Source organism: Podarcis liolepis (assembly GCF_965112155.1).
Source record: "Podarcis liolepis genome assembly, chromosome: 17".
Lineage (NCBI taxonomy): Eukaryota > Metazoa > Chordata > Lepidosauria > Squamata > Lacertidae > Podarcis > Podarcis liolepis.
The window spans coordinates 20,371,134-20,385,769 of record NC_139571.1 but is presented as its reverse complement, the minus strand read 5'-3'; the positions used below and the strand labels follow the sequence as shown (position 1 = coordinate 20,385,769).

The 14,636-nt window shown below is 43.1% G+C and overlaps 1 pseudogene across 1 annotated transcript; it reads left to right on the top strand.

Annotated features, from left to right (window-relative positions):
• The first annotated feature begins 2,076 nt into the window (after positions 1–2,076).
• On the top strand, positions 2,077–4,419 carry LOC310696645 (large ribosomal subunit protein eL27-like; annotated as a pseudogene). The gene is made up of 3 exons: positions 2,077–2,278; positions 3,621–3,731; positions 4,308–4,419. The product of its transcript is annotated as a large ribosomal subunit protein eL27-like (transcript).
• Positions 4,420–14,636: the final 10,217 nt, after the last annotated feature.

Genomic DNA, 14,636 nt, shown 5'->3' with positions numbered 1-14,636 from the left:
GATTTACACACTGAACGGGCCTGCATTTCAGAGCAAGTTAATGATATAATATCCCCATTTATATTCAGAGCAGTCAACACTTTCCAGCTCTCGGAATAATAAAACCACCTGCATTTAATATACATGGAAAAATGGGGAGGCAAATAGCAGATATGGCACAATCAGATAAGTGTAATCAGATAAAATATCACAATATTATAGCAGATCAGCATCTGGTAATGACTTGAATTTTAAAAGACTGACAAACAGCATGGCCTAAAGCAATCAGGCATACCTCATTCTGAGCTACTTATCCCAGATATGATTGCTCTTCTCGTATGTTTCTAGCAGATTAAACATTCGGGGTTTCTTAGTTTAACACTTCTAGTGCTGGGTGCCTCTTTGGTGGGAAAGCACCAAAAGATGAATGAATGGGGGGCTTCCTCCAATCATTACAGTTAACGGAGCCAAATTGTTCGCAGCAATCTCGCTTTATAGATGGGCACAGCTGCTGGTGTGTTCCGTCAGCCTCTTTTGCATTCATCATGGTCGCTTTCTCCCACATCTAGCTTTCATACTCTCCAGCATTTCTCTGATGAAAATAGGGGTGCCCTATTCCATCATCTTAAAGCTATGGTTTTCCCAGTAGTGATGTATGGAGGTGAGAGCTGGACCATAAAGAAGGCTGACTGCCGAAGAATTGATGCTTTTGAATTATGGTGTTGGAGGAGACTCTTGAGAGTCCCATGGACTGCAAGAAGATCAAACCTCTCCATTCTTAAGGAAATCAGCCCTGAGTGCTCACTGGAAGGACAGATCGTGAAGCTGAGGCTCCAATACTTTGGCCACCTCATGAGAAGAGAAGACTCCCTGGAAAAGACCCTGATGTTGGGAAAGATGGAGGGCACAAGGAGAAGGGGACGACAGAGGACGAGATGGTTGGACAGTGTTCTTGAAGCTACCAGCATGAGTTTGACCAAACTGCGGGAGGCAGTGGAAGACAGGAGTGCCTGGTGTGCTCTGGTCCATGGGGTCACGAAGCGTCGGACACAACTAAACAACAACAAACAACATTCTATCATCATCACCACCATCACCATCATTTTATTATTTGTACCCTGCCTATCTGACTGGCGTACCCCAGCCACTCTGGGCATGCTTCCTTTTTAAAAAAATAAAAAATAAATTTTATTAAACAAGAAAAACTTAAAATACGTACAATACTGACATACAAACATTCAATGAATTGTAGAGATTGTAAAGAGTATAAATAGAAAAAAGAACAGAAGAAGAAAAAAGAAAGAGAACGAAAAGAGATGAACGTGTGAATAGAAAAAGAACATAATTATATCTGATGTGCGAATCAGTGAGGAAAAGAAACTTCTGACTAAGCCCATTGTACTGCTTTACAATCAAACTATTATTTACACTGGAGAAGGAACTGGCAACCCACTCCAGTATTTTGCCATGAACACTCCATGGACAAAAGGAGAAGCTTTGAGAAGAAATTCCAAAGCATGCTCTGGTTCATGGGGTCACGGAGGGTCGAGCACGACTAAGAGGACTGAACGATGAATGATTATTTACAGTTACACAAAGTTGTTTTTCTTTGACCTAATTTGACATTTTCTAACAAATATTTTATATTGCATGGTTCATTCAATATCTGCCAGGAAGCTTTTATTGTCATAGTATCCATCGAGATATTCCTTAATTATTATCCATTCCTTATTAACTTCTTGCTAGTTGTAAGTACTCTACTAATTTGGCTTGCCACTCAATCTTTGGAGGGATGATTTTGCTCTTCCAATTTCTTGCTATTAGAATCCTTGCTGTAGTTGATGGATACATGAATAGTGGTCTAAACTTCTTTTTAATTTCTACTGGCATAAGTCCTAATAGAAATGCCTCAGGTTTTTTAGGGAATGGGATCTTAAACATTTTCTTTAATTCGTTATAAATGATGTCCCAAAAATCTTTGATCTTTTCACATTCTCACCACATCTGCATATATGTTCCAATATCGGGCATGCTTCCAACATGTATTAAAACCTAAGAAAGCATGAAACATGTTTTTCTCTTCCGGTGTGGGTGTCATTGCTGCTGCTGCTCCAAGATGGGCGAGATTATGAAACCATGGAAAGTAGTCCTTGTCCTTGCTGGGCGTTACTCTGGACACAAAGCTGTTATTGTTAATAATATGGATGGTGGCACCTCTGACTGCCCTTACAGGCATGCTCTGGTGGCTGGCATTGATCACTACCCACACAAAGTGATGGCCAGCATGGGGAAGAGGAAGAAGAAGAAGAAGAAGAAATTTTAATTTATACCTCGCCCTTCCCAGTTCAAAAACCGGGCTCAGGGCGGCTAACAACAAATTTAAAACACTTAATTAAAAAAGCAGCATAAAATGCAGTATAAAAACACGAATAACAATAAAATTCAAAAATAAAAAATTAATTAGATAATCCCCAGGGCTAGCTAGCTGAATTGGTCCTACTTGGGCCAGTGAGGAGGCCAGGGGAGAATTAGCTGTGGGGTCTCAGAGTGGGTGATCTTCATAAAAGGGGAGGGGGAGGGAAGGGAAGGGAAATAAAAGATCAGGCTGAATTCAAATTAAAGGCCTGGCGGAATAGCTCTGTCTTACAGGCCCAACAGAAGGAGGTTAAATCCTGCAGGGCCCTGGTCTCATGGGACAGAGCATTCCACCAGGTCGGAGCCATCACTGAAAAGGCCCTGGCCCTGGCGGTGGATAGTCTGACTTCCTTAGGGCCTGGGACCTCTAAACTATGATTGTTCATGGACCTTAAGGTCCTCTGCAGGGCATACGAGGAGAGACGGTCCCGTAGATACAAGGGCCCTAAGCCACAAAGGGCTTTAAAGGTCAAGAAGAAGAAGAAGAAGAAAATAATAATAATAATAATAATAATAATAATAATAATAATAATAATAATTTATTTATACCCCGCCCATCTGGCTGAGTTTCCCCAGCCACTCTGGGCGGCTTCCAATCAAGTGTTAAAAACAATACAGCATTAAATATTAAAAACTTTCCTAAACAGGGCTGCCTTCAGATGTCTTTTAAAAAGAAGATAGCTGCTTATCTCCTTCACATCTGAAGGGAAGGTGTTTCACAGGGCGGGCGCCACTACTGAGAAGGCCCTCTGTCTGGTTCCCTGTAACCTCACTTCTCACAATGAGGGAGCCAGCAGAAGGCCCTCGGCACTGGATCTCAGTGTCCGGGCTGAACAATGGGGATGGAGACGCTCCTTCAGGTATACAGGACCGAGGCCGTTTAGGACTTTAAAGGTCAGCACCAACACTTTGAATTGTGCTTGGAAACGTACTGGGAGCCAATGCAGGTCTCTCAGGACTGGTGTTATGTGGTTTTGGTGGCCACTTCCAGTCACCAGTCTAGCTGCCGCATTCTGGATTAATTGCAGTTTCCGGGTCACCTTCAAAGGTAGCCCCACGTAGAGCGCATTGCAGTAATCCAAGAGAGAGATGACTAGAGCATGCACCACTCTGGCAAAACAGTTCGCAGGCAGGTAGGGTCTTAGCCTGCGTACCAGATGGAGCTGGTAGACAGCCGCCCTAGACACAGAATTACGGTAACCTGTGCCTCCATGGACAGCTGTGAGACTGCCAAGTGTTCCAAGATCAAGTCCTTTGTGAAGGTCTACAATTACAACCACTTGATGCCTATCAGGTACTCCATGGATATTCCCCTTGACAAGACCGTTGTCAACAAGGATGTCTTTATTATTATTTTTAATTTTTTTATTCATTTTTCTTTTTCAGTCATTACATTTCATTACATTACTTTTACCATATATGCTTCCCTCCCTCCCCTTCAGGTCTTCCCCCAACTTCCACTTCTGGTTTGTTTCTTTTTTCAGCCACTTTGCTATCTCCTAACGGAAAAAGTTATTAATAATATAACATCAAGCCTAAAAACATAAAGATAAAAGTAAATACACTATAATATTTCACTATTTTCTAAACATTTTCTAATACTAATAATGTGAATGTTTATTTAAATCCTGCCATCAAGTCTATTGACTTTCTTTGTTTCTGCGAATATAATATAAATGGTTCCCATTCTTTTTCAAAGTCGCTGTTGTCTTTTTCTCTTAGTCTTTCTGTCATTTTTGCCAGTTCTGCATAGTTCATCAACTTCTCTTGCCATTGTTCTTTAGCTGGTATTTCTCCAGTCTTCCAGTTTTGTGCAATCAACATTCTTGCTGCTGTAGTGGCATACATAAATAAAGTCCTCATTTCTTTTGGTATGTCTTGACCTAAAATACCTAGCAAAAAGGCTTAACAAGGATGTTTTTAGGGACCCTGCGCTGAATCGTAAAGCCTGGCAAGAGGCCAAAGTGAAATTTGAGGAGAGATACAGGCAAGAACAAATGGTTTTTCCAGAAGCTCAAATTCTGAGTGGCATGCAATTGCACCAATAAATATTTCTGAAAAGCCAAAAAAGAAAAAGAAAGCATTAAACATTAAAAAACCCCTTCCCTATACAGTACTGCCATCAGATGTCTTCTAAAAGTTACTTATCTCCTTGGCTCGGGGGTTCCATAATTCTATACCCTCCAACATTTCTCTGATGAAAACAGGGACGTCCTAAGGAAAAGCGGGACATTCCAGGGTCAAATCAGAGACGGGGACAGCTTCTGTAAATCTGGGACTGTCCCTGAAAAATAGGGGCATTTGGAGGGTCTGAGCTTTTCCCCAAATTGAAGGCTAATGTAAGAAATTTAGAGCAGCTACCTCTAGCTGACATCCATGTGGGGCAACAATGAAGCCACAGCTGGAAGACACTTGCAAGGGCAGTGCTGTTTGTGTGAACTGGTACGCCCACACAGAGGCTGTGCCTCTCTGAACTAATCCAGAATGCGGCAGCTAGACTGGTGACTGGGAGCGGCCGCTGAGACCACATAACACTGGTCTTGAAAGACCTACATTGGTTCCCTGTACGTTTCCAAGCACAATTCAAAGTGTTGGCGCTGACCTTTAAAGCCCTAAATGGCCTCGGTCCTGTATACCTGAAGGAGTGTCTCCACCCCCATCATCCAGCCCGGACACTGAGGTCCAGCGCCAAGGGCCTTCTGGCGGTTCCCTCATTGTGAGAAGTGAGGTTACAGGGAACCAGACAGAGGGCCTTCTCGGTAGTGGCGCCCGCCCTGTGAAACGCCCTCCCTTCAGATGTGAATGAGATAAGCAGCTATCTTCTTTTTAAAAGACATCTGAAGGCAGCCCTGTTTAGGGAAGTTTTTAATGACTGTTGTTTTAATGTATTTTTAATCTTTTGCTGGAAGCTGCCCAGAGTGGGGTGGGGTAGAAATAATAAATTATTATTATTATTATTATTATTATTATTATTATTATTATCTGAAGGAGCTGTTCGGATTTCAGAGGGAATTCCCATCAGAGACTCCCGTGAAATGCAAAAAGCAACTCAGGAGAGACTATTTTTGTGGCAGGGAGAAAAAGAGTTAAACTTTCCCCCCACCCCAGGTCCAGAGACTGCTGGAGCATTTACCTGGCTGCTATTACATTACAACAACAACAGCAGCAGCAGCAGCAGCAGCAGCAGCAGCAGCAAGCGGTGCTAATGACATTAATGCAATTAACTTCAGCTACTGTAGTTTAGCTGTGAGTGAGCTGATTCTCTCCTGTAGAAATCCACAGCTGATTTTACACAGCAACTTTGGCTCTGATGAACAGCCTGGAGAATGGAAGCTTCAGGGTTGAGAAGCATTTTTAATTTCTCTCTCTCTATTTCTCTCTCCTCTTCAGTCTTCCCACGTTACAAGCTGCAAGAAAGCAGATCTCCTGTCTCGCTTATTAGGACTTGGGAGTTTATTCACGTCTGTTGACAGGGCTCCTGGTTAGACTTTGGGATCTACACCCTTGGAAGAAGACTGTTATGCAAAGCAGTCCCTGCACCTCGCCTGTAGTACTCTGAGCATTCACCCTTGTGTTTGCTGGAGCATCAGGCAAATTCTTCACAGAGCAGTGTTAAAAGAAAGTGCCTTGTATACTACTGTAAAGCGTGGGGAAGGGGGAAAGAGCAAAAGAAACATGCCTTCATTGATCACATATGGGATTCTAATTAGGGGATTAAAGAGAACATAATATTCAGAGCTCATTATTCAAAAGCAGTTACAAGGTTCAAGAGTTCTCTCCATCTGGTTTAAAAGCAAGGTTTTGAGAAGTCGAATATGAAGCAGAGCAGAGCGAGGACTCTCTCTCTCTGGAGCAAAACAAGAAAGGGAGCACCCAATAGCTCTGAGTATCAGAGATATTTCACACACGCGGCTTACAGCAGCTCCTGCTTCAATCAGGTTAGTAATGTGAATGCAAAACTGATCAGAACGGTCTCCCTGCTTTGTTCTTCTGTATGATCAACAATCAGATCTATCATCTATCATCTATCATCTATCATCTATCATCTATCATCTATCTATCATCTATCTATCATCTATCTATCTATCTATCTATCATCTATCTATCTATCTATCTATCTATCTATCTATCTATCTATCTATCTATCTATCATCTCCCATCTCCTCACACATATAGGTTCACACCACCATTTTGGGCCACCACAGAGCTTACCTTTCCTTGAAGTGAAATGGAAACAAACGCAGATCCAAAAAGGCAATTCAGGCTCCCTACTCCCCAGACAACTCTTCTCAATCAAGATAAGCTTCTGGAGTTGTTTTTTTTGCCTGGGATACCTGGCTGACCTTGGGTTCGATATACCTGGTTTGCGGGTGAACCATTTGCCGCTCCACCTCAGGCAGTAAAACCTCTTGGATTGGCCCCGGATATAACTTTTTGTTTGAACACCGTGACACCCTGCACATACCCATATCCAACCCTGTGCCTAGTTCGTATCCAATACAAAACAGGATCTTTCCCTCAAAGATGGGAAAAGCTAATTATTTGTTGTGTTTTGTAACACAAGAAAATCTTTCATAAAAACTAATGTAACTAACTGAGCAAGGGTTTCTGACTGAGTTCCTCAGCTCAGATTATTTTCAGGGGCACCTTGTTCTTTAATGAAAGAAAATATGTGTTTTATACCTTGGCCCAACTGATAGATGTTGGGGTTTTCATTGGAAAAAAAGTATATTAAACAAGACAGCAATCTGCCTAGCCATGGCATAATCAGTCCACAACACTGAAGAGTGCCAGCTTAAAACTAACATCTGACAACCCTACTAAGCATTCTAAGCAAGACTCTCACAGGGCAACGAAGGCTCAGTTTGGAATTTACTTACTTTACAGCAGGGATAGGAAAACTGAGGCCCCCTGGTTGCTTCTGGACCAGAACCTCCAAGGGTCCCTATTTTCCAGGGACCGTCCCAGATTTACTGAAGTTGTCCCAGTTTCTGATTTGATACTGGAATGTCCCTATTTTCATCGGAGAAATGTGGGAGGGTATGGAATTATGCAACCCCCCTGAGCCAAGGAGATAAGTAACTATACAAGCTTTGGAAGACATCTGGAGGGAGCTCTGCATAGGGAAGTTTTTAAAAATGTTTAATGTTTTATTATGTTTTATATCTGTTGGAAGCTTTGCAGAGTGGTTGGGGCAACCCAGTCAGATGGTTGCGGTATTATTATTATTATTAATAATAATAATAATAATAATAATAATAATAGAATAGAACATCCCTATTTCCATTGGAGAAATGTTGGGAGGGTATGTTGGGCTTCAACTCTCATCATCCCCAACCATTGGCCATGTGACAGCAGGACTTATGGAAACTGGAATCTGACATCTGGATGGCCACTTGTCCACCACCTCAACCTTTGAGACTGAATTTAATAAAGGCCTTTATGAACCCTAGAATCAGGTTGCCACTGCCTCATTTTATAATACTGCAATCCTGCTATCCCAGCTGTCCAGAATCTGGTTAATTGAATTCACTGATTATTCCAATTTCCTCACACAGTCACAATAACCCTCTGTAAATAGCTCCCTGATTTATCACATGATGATGATGATGATGACGACGACGACAACAACAACAACAACAACAACAACATATTCATACACAGCCCATCTAGCTGAGTTTCCCCAGCCACTCTGGGCAGCTCCCAACAAAATATTAAAAACAGAATAAAACATCAAACATTAAAAACTTCCTTAAACAGGGTTGCCTTCAGATGTCTTCTAAGAGTTAGATAGTTGTTTATTTCCTTGACATCTGATGGGAGGGTGTTCCACAGGTCGGGCACCACTACCGAGAAGGCCCTCTGCCTGGTTCCCTGTAACCTCAATTCTCACAGTGAGGAAACCACCAGAAGGCCCTTGGAGGTGGATCTCAGTGTCTGGGCTGAACGATGGGGCTGGAGACGCTCCTTCAGATACGGGGTGTAACCCAAACCATGTTTCATGTACAGCAACCGGGAAGAGTCGAAGGGTTAACTAACCAGTTGTATGTTGGTAAACCAGGTGCAGAACTGGAAATCGTAGTCAATCGAGGATCCAGACTCCTCACTTTCCCGTGTAATCTCTCCTGTCACAATGATTTGTAATCGTGCGCATAAAGCAACGCCCGAAGAAGGCTTACTGTTAACAAAGCAGTAATGCAATTCTTTTTGATGTTGGGTTCTGTTTGTTTGTTCTAATATAAAACAGATTTCTTACCTGCATAAAAGAATCGCAAGGCATTTCTGACCTTGTCCCCCCCCCCCTCCACAAGACTGTATATTCTTCTACTGCTTGGTAACTGCAGGAGATTGGTGAGCAAATTTATTAGGCATGCCTTGTGCCCATGGAAATAGATGAAGAATGATTTGTCATGAGTCTCTCTTTGTTTCGATAAAATGCACAGCTCTCAGATGAGAGATATATCTGCATTTCTCTTTTGTCTTCTTCTTCTTTTCTGTTGCCTTATTGCTTGGAGCTACAATCCTATTGTCCTTGCAGCTTTCCTTGCAATTCCTTTTTGTCTGCAATCATTCTCAAAATAGTGGTGGGGTGTTTTTTATTTGCCCTAGGGAAGTTCCACACAGGACTATAGCAGAGGGCCTGTGTTGTATGGCAGGATGCAACCATGATATTAAAGATCTGCACCCTTTATAAGCGTACAGAATTGTTCCTTTTTAAGAACTAATCACAGTGAACAATGAACTCATGCTGGGAAAAGTGTGGGGATCCCAGGAATAAGGGAAGCACACCTGTCTGCTGCCTCTGGAATGCTAGAGTTCTAAATGCACAGCCTTCCAGTTTATCATTGTCCTAGAACTGTGTTGGCCCTCCAAATGTTGCAGGATTATTATGAATAATAATGTTATTATTTGTACCCCGCCTATCTGACTGGGTTTCCCCAGCCACTCTGGGTGGCTTCAAGCAAATGTAAAAGCATAATAAAACATCAAACGTTAAAAACTTCCCTATACAGTGGTACCTCAGGTTAAGAACTTAATTCGTCCTGGAGGTCTGTTCTTAACCTGAAACCGTTCTTAACCTGAGGTACCACTTTAGCTAATGGGACTTCCCACTGCCACCGTGTGATTTCTGTTCTCATCCTGAAGCAAAGTTCTTAACCCAAGGTGCTGTTTCTGGGTTAGCGGGGTCTGAACCTAAAGCGTCTGTAACCCGAGGTACCACTATATAGGGCTGCCTTCAGATGTCTTCTAAAAGTTGTATAGTTCTTTATCTCCTTGACATCTGATGGGGTGGTGGTGTTCCACAGGGCGGGTGCCACTAAAAGGACGTGTTTGATTCACTTCACTTCTCACAGTGAGGGAAGCGCCAGAAGGCTCTTTGAGCATGGGCATAGCCAAGGGGGGCAGGCAGAGGGGAGCTGCCCCCCCATCAATTAAAAAATTAGAAAAACTTAACTAACTGACCAATTACATCAGTTTTGCTTCCCCAACAAAGTCCTGCCCCCACCCTAACTAAAATCCTGGCTACACCCATGCTTCGGACCTGGACCTCAGTGTCTGGGCTGAATGATGGGGGTGGAGACTCTCCTTTAGGTATACAGGACTGAGGCCATTTAAGACTTTAAATGTCAACACCAATACTTTGAATTGTGCTCGGAAATGTACTGGGAGCCAATGTAGATTCTTTAGGACCAGTGTTATAGGGTCCCGGCAGCCACTCCCAGTTACCAGTCTGGCAGGCGCATTCTGGATTAGCTGTAGTTTCCGCGTCACCTTCAAAGGTAGTCCCACGTAGAGTGCATTGCAGTAGTCCAAGCTGGAGGTAACCAGAGCATGCACCACTCTGGCAAGACAGTGCACAGGCAGGTAGGGTCTCAGCCAGCATAGAAAGCTGCCCTAGACACAGAATTATAATGTCCCTAGAATATTGCTCACAAATGTGTGTGGAATGGGAGCATTTCTGACTCAGGTTAATAAATCAGGTATACAGCGGTACCTCAGGTTACAGACGCTTGAGGTTACATATGCTTCAGGTTACAGACTCTGCTAACCCGGAAATAGTACCTCGGGTTAAGAACTTTGCTTCAGGATGAGAACCGAAATCATGCTCGGGCGGCAAGGCAGCAGCGGGAGGCCCCATTAGCTAAAGTGGTGCTTCAGGTTAAGAACAGTTTCAGGTTAAGAACAGACCTCCAGAACGAATTAAGTACCTAACCTGAGGTACCACTATCTGAGTTTCTATGGGTATGTCATCATTCTTAGAAAGTAAGGGAAAGGAGGAAGGATGGAATGGAGGAAGGAGTAACGGTGACATAATGATTGCAGATCATCGTTAACAATTAAAAAAAAGATGGCGATTGGCATAGCCCCCCCCCTTTTGGGGTTCACAGTGCACCAGGAAGGAGACAGTTGCTGACTTACTGCTTGAAAGATGGTCGCCTTTCCTCGTCATTTGAAAATGAACTTAAAAAGAAAACAGATTTGTGTAGATAAGATCTCACAGAGCCCCAAATATATTTCAGCTTCAGAATGAAATATCAGATCGGGAAATGTGACATCTGAATGTCACTGGAGCAATATTTCCATATAAGAGAGAGGGAGGGAAAGTACTTATTCTTCCTTAATCCTAGCAACCAGTTAAGAACACAGGCTGGAGATGGATGACAATTCTGCCGACTCTGCCTATGGATGGGGAAGGTACAAAATAGGAACGTCTTCAGCTCCATCGTTCAGCCCAGACGCTGAGGTCCAGCTCCAAGGGCCTTCTGGGGGTTTCCTCATTGTGAGAAGCCAAGTTGCAGGGAACCAGGCAGAGGGCCTTCTCAGTGGTGGCGCCTGCCCTGTGGAATGCCCTCCCATCAGATGTCAAGGAAACAAACAACTATCTGATTTTTAGAAGACATCTGAAGGCAGCCCTGTTTAGGGAAGTTTTTAATGTTTGATGTTTTATTCTGTTTTTAATATTCCGTTGGGAGCCACGCAGACTGGCTGGGGAAACCAAAGGAACGCAGACCTGGGGGAATGCCTAGATCCCAATGAACTCTTGCTACTACTCGGCAGAGAGAGTGGGGGACACCCAACTTTTGAAACAATAAATTTTAATGTTCTCCCTGCCTCACCACAACACCAGCAGGCATCAGTGAATGTATTGCAATGCATTTCTGAGAGATGCAATCGGAAGTCCAGTGTGCCTGAAAAACCAGCTTTTGCCAGATAAGACATAATCTAAGGTCCAGGGAAAAATTATTCCACTTTCAAACTGTAGTCACCTGTCAGGGAACTGACATCGGAGCGAGAGGCGAAGGGGAGGCTCCCAGATGATGCTGGCGAAGGACCCAGCAGCAGGGGGAGAAACAGCTCAGTAGAGGGGGAAGCCAATCAGCGCAACACCAGGGATGAAGGGGGGCAGACGGGGGAATTGGAGAGAGGGCTCCAGGACTCTTCACTGGACATCAGTGAGGAGAGCCCAGGTCCTCCGCTACCCACGCCTTCCCTGCGCAGAAGACTCCCGCGCAGTGAGAGGAGGAGGAGACTGGGTGTCAAACAACTCTTATGCTGGAAGAGGTTCAAGAAACGCCCACTGACGGATTCTGCCAGTGACTGAGGCAGCCACCATGAGAAGGGGCTGTGCAGTCAGAAAGGTTTAACAAGGCAAATTAACCGAGAAAGGCACCAGTTTACGCACGAGTAACTCATACCTATTACATCACCCATTGTATATTTCTCTGGCTGAATATGACAGTGAACCAATGTGATGCCGATATAACATAGGGAAGCATCCCTGGAAAACATCCCTGATATCTCATCGAGTTCTAGCAAATGTTCTATCTTCTAACTCCCACTAAATCTTTCTGCAAAGAACTGGGAGGAAAAAGTCCAGAAGAATCCTATTTGTTCAATTAGCTAAAACCACTCTGGCATTTCAGAGGCATTCTGCTCTGATTGAGAAAATGTTGAAATGTCTCACGCACAAGAAAATACTTTTTTTTCAAAAAAATAAATAGCTCATTGGAGTTGAATTAACATTCTACAAATGTCTTGATTTTATGGCTGGGCATTTCTTTGGTCCTGTACAAAATTAGTAATGCCAAATACTAAGACCTTGTTAATGTCTTAATCGGGTGATGGGACCAACCAAGCATGCACAAAAGGATAATTTAAACCAGCTATCAGTTCTTAAGTGCAATTATGTTCCTTGTGTTTTCCTCTGCAACAGCCTATATCTAACTTCTAGGCAGCCATGGGTCAAAGGTAGATACTTATGCCTTGAAACTGGGAGCGACTGCCGGGACACTGGCTCCCAGTACATTTCGTCAGGGAGTCAAGGGTCAACGGTCAAGACGAGCAGGTAGGGCCAGCAGCTACAAGTGTACAGTCATACCTCGGGTTGAATATGCTTCAGGTTGAGAGTTTTCGGGTTGTTATCCGTGGCGACCCGGAAGTAGCGGAATGCGTTACTTCCGGGTTTCGCCGCTCACGCATGCGCAGATGCTCAACATGATGTCATGCGCATGCACAGAAGCGGCAAATCGCGACTTGTGCACACGCGGATGCGGGTTGCGTTCGCTTCAGGATGTGAACAGGGCTCCATAACGGACCCTGTTCGCATCCAGAGGTACCACTGTAGTAGTAGTAGTAGTAGTAGTAGTAGTAGTAGTAGTAGTAGTATTAATAATAATAATATAAAGGGGATAGCTTTGCAGCTGCCTATTGTGAGGCTGCGGGCTGTGGTGTATATACAGAAGAAGAAAGCTGTTTATACAGTGGAGAAGGAAAAATAATAATATGAACAATGATTCAATCGCAATAAAAACCCCAATCCATTACTTGCAAATAATATGACTGAAACTTAATCATTTTTTATGAAAAGAAATCCCATCAAACTAAAAAAAAAAGTAAGAAAAAAATATGAATACATTTGTATTAAAAATCTTTTGGATCGGAGATGTAATCTCTTAATTGAAGAAATGAAAACAGGAGAGAGTCATTCATTTGACTGTCTTAAAGCCTCAAGATGAATGGGGATCAAGGCTGCCATAGGTGTTAAAATGAATCACTCCCTTTCATACGAATCAAAATAGGCTCTTCCGTCTCACGTTGTGGAAGCTATCTTTTTGTGTTTGCAATGGAAACTGAAGTGAAAGTTGGATGTTTTCTTCAGTGCCATCCGGTTAATGCGCTGTCTACTTTTCTTTGTTTGAAGTGGAAATTGGTAGGTTCGTGTAGAGTTAGATTCATGTAGAGTTATTTTTAAAGGCATTTGTATTATTATATTATATTAGAGCCCGGCCCTACCATGAGACACTTGTCTGAGCTGGCAGATTGGGAGATGAAGCAGAAGAAATACCACTTTCCTGTCACTTTTTGCCTAAGTCCCCACCACCATACCAATGTTTGGGGGGGACCCTCTGAAACAGTGCCAGAGATGTAATGGGGGTTTAAGGGCGAATTGGGGATAATTGCATCCTTCTTTGTTCCATTTCCAAATCCTCTCTAGGATCAAAGTGACTTCTATCAGAACAAAGGACTCTACTGGAGACAAATTGACTTAGCATTCTGTCGATTAGAGTCCACTGCATACCAAGTAAGGAAGAAGAAAAACTATGAATGTGATAGCAAAAAAAGAGAGGAAAAAATGAAATCTGTGCAGGGGGACATAGCTGACAGCAGCTTCCAAACAGCTTGCAATTCAAAAAATAAACACTGTGGGGGATTTTAAGTTTTTTAAAAGCACCATGTTGCTTTATAAGGGACAGCATATAAAGCAAAGATATGAGAAGGGGGAAATTCAATTTAAGTTTGGTTACCAGACCCTAATAATATTCCAATAAATACTGACAAAAAGTTATATGGGGAAAGGAGAAACTGTGAAAAACTCACGAATGCTTCTAGACTAGATTAAAAGATATATTTAAAAGCATATTGTCAAATGCCAGTAGCAATGTAGAATACTCTCACACGGTCCAGTGAAGGGAAGCAAAAGAAAATATCGTGCAAATATACTGTTAAATAGAGGCTGCAGAAACTGATACATAAGCAATACATAAGACAGGTTGATTTCATAACCTTCCTTAAAAGCTGGAGCATAGAGCAAACACATTGATAACGAAAACCAAACTGACCTCCATGATAAAGACTCTCCTCCTGCAAAAGAGGGGAGTGGTTGTGGGCGGGAGCCGGTCTCTGCCTCAAGCAGGGGGCGTTAGCCCCCTGCCTCCCACTCACCTGGCTGGCACCTCACC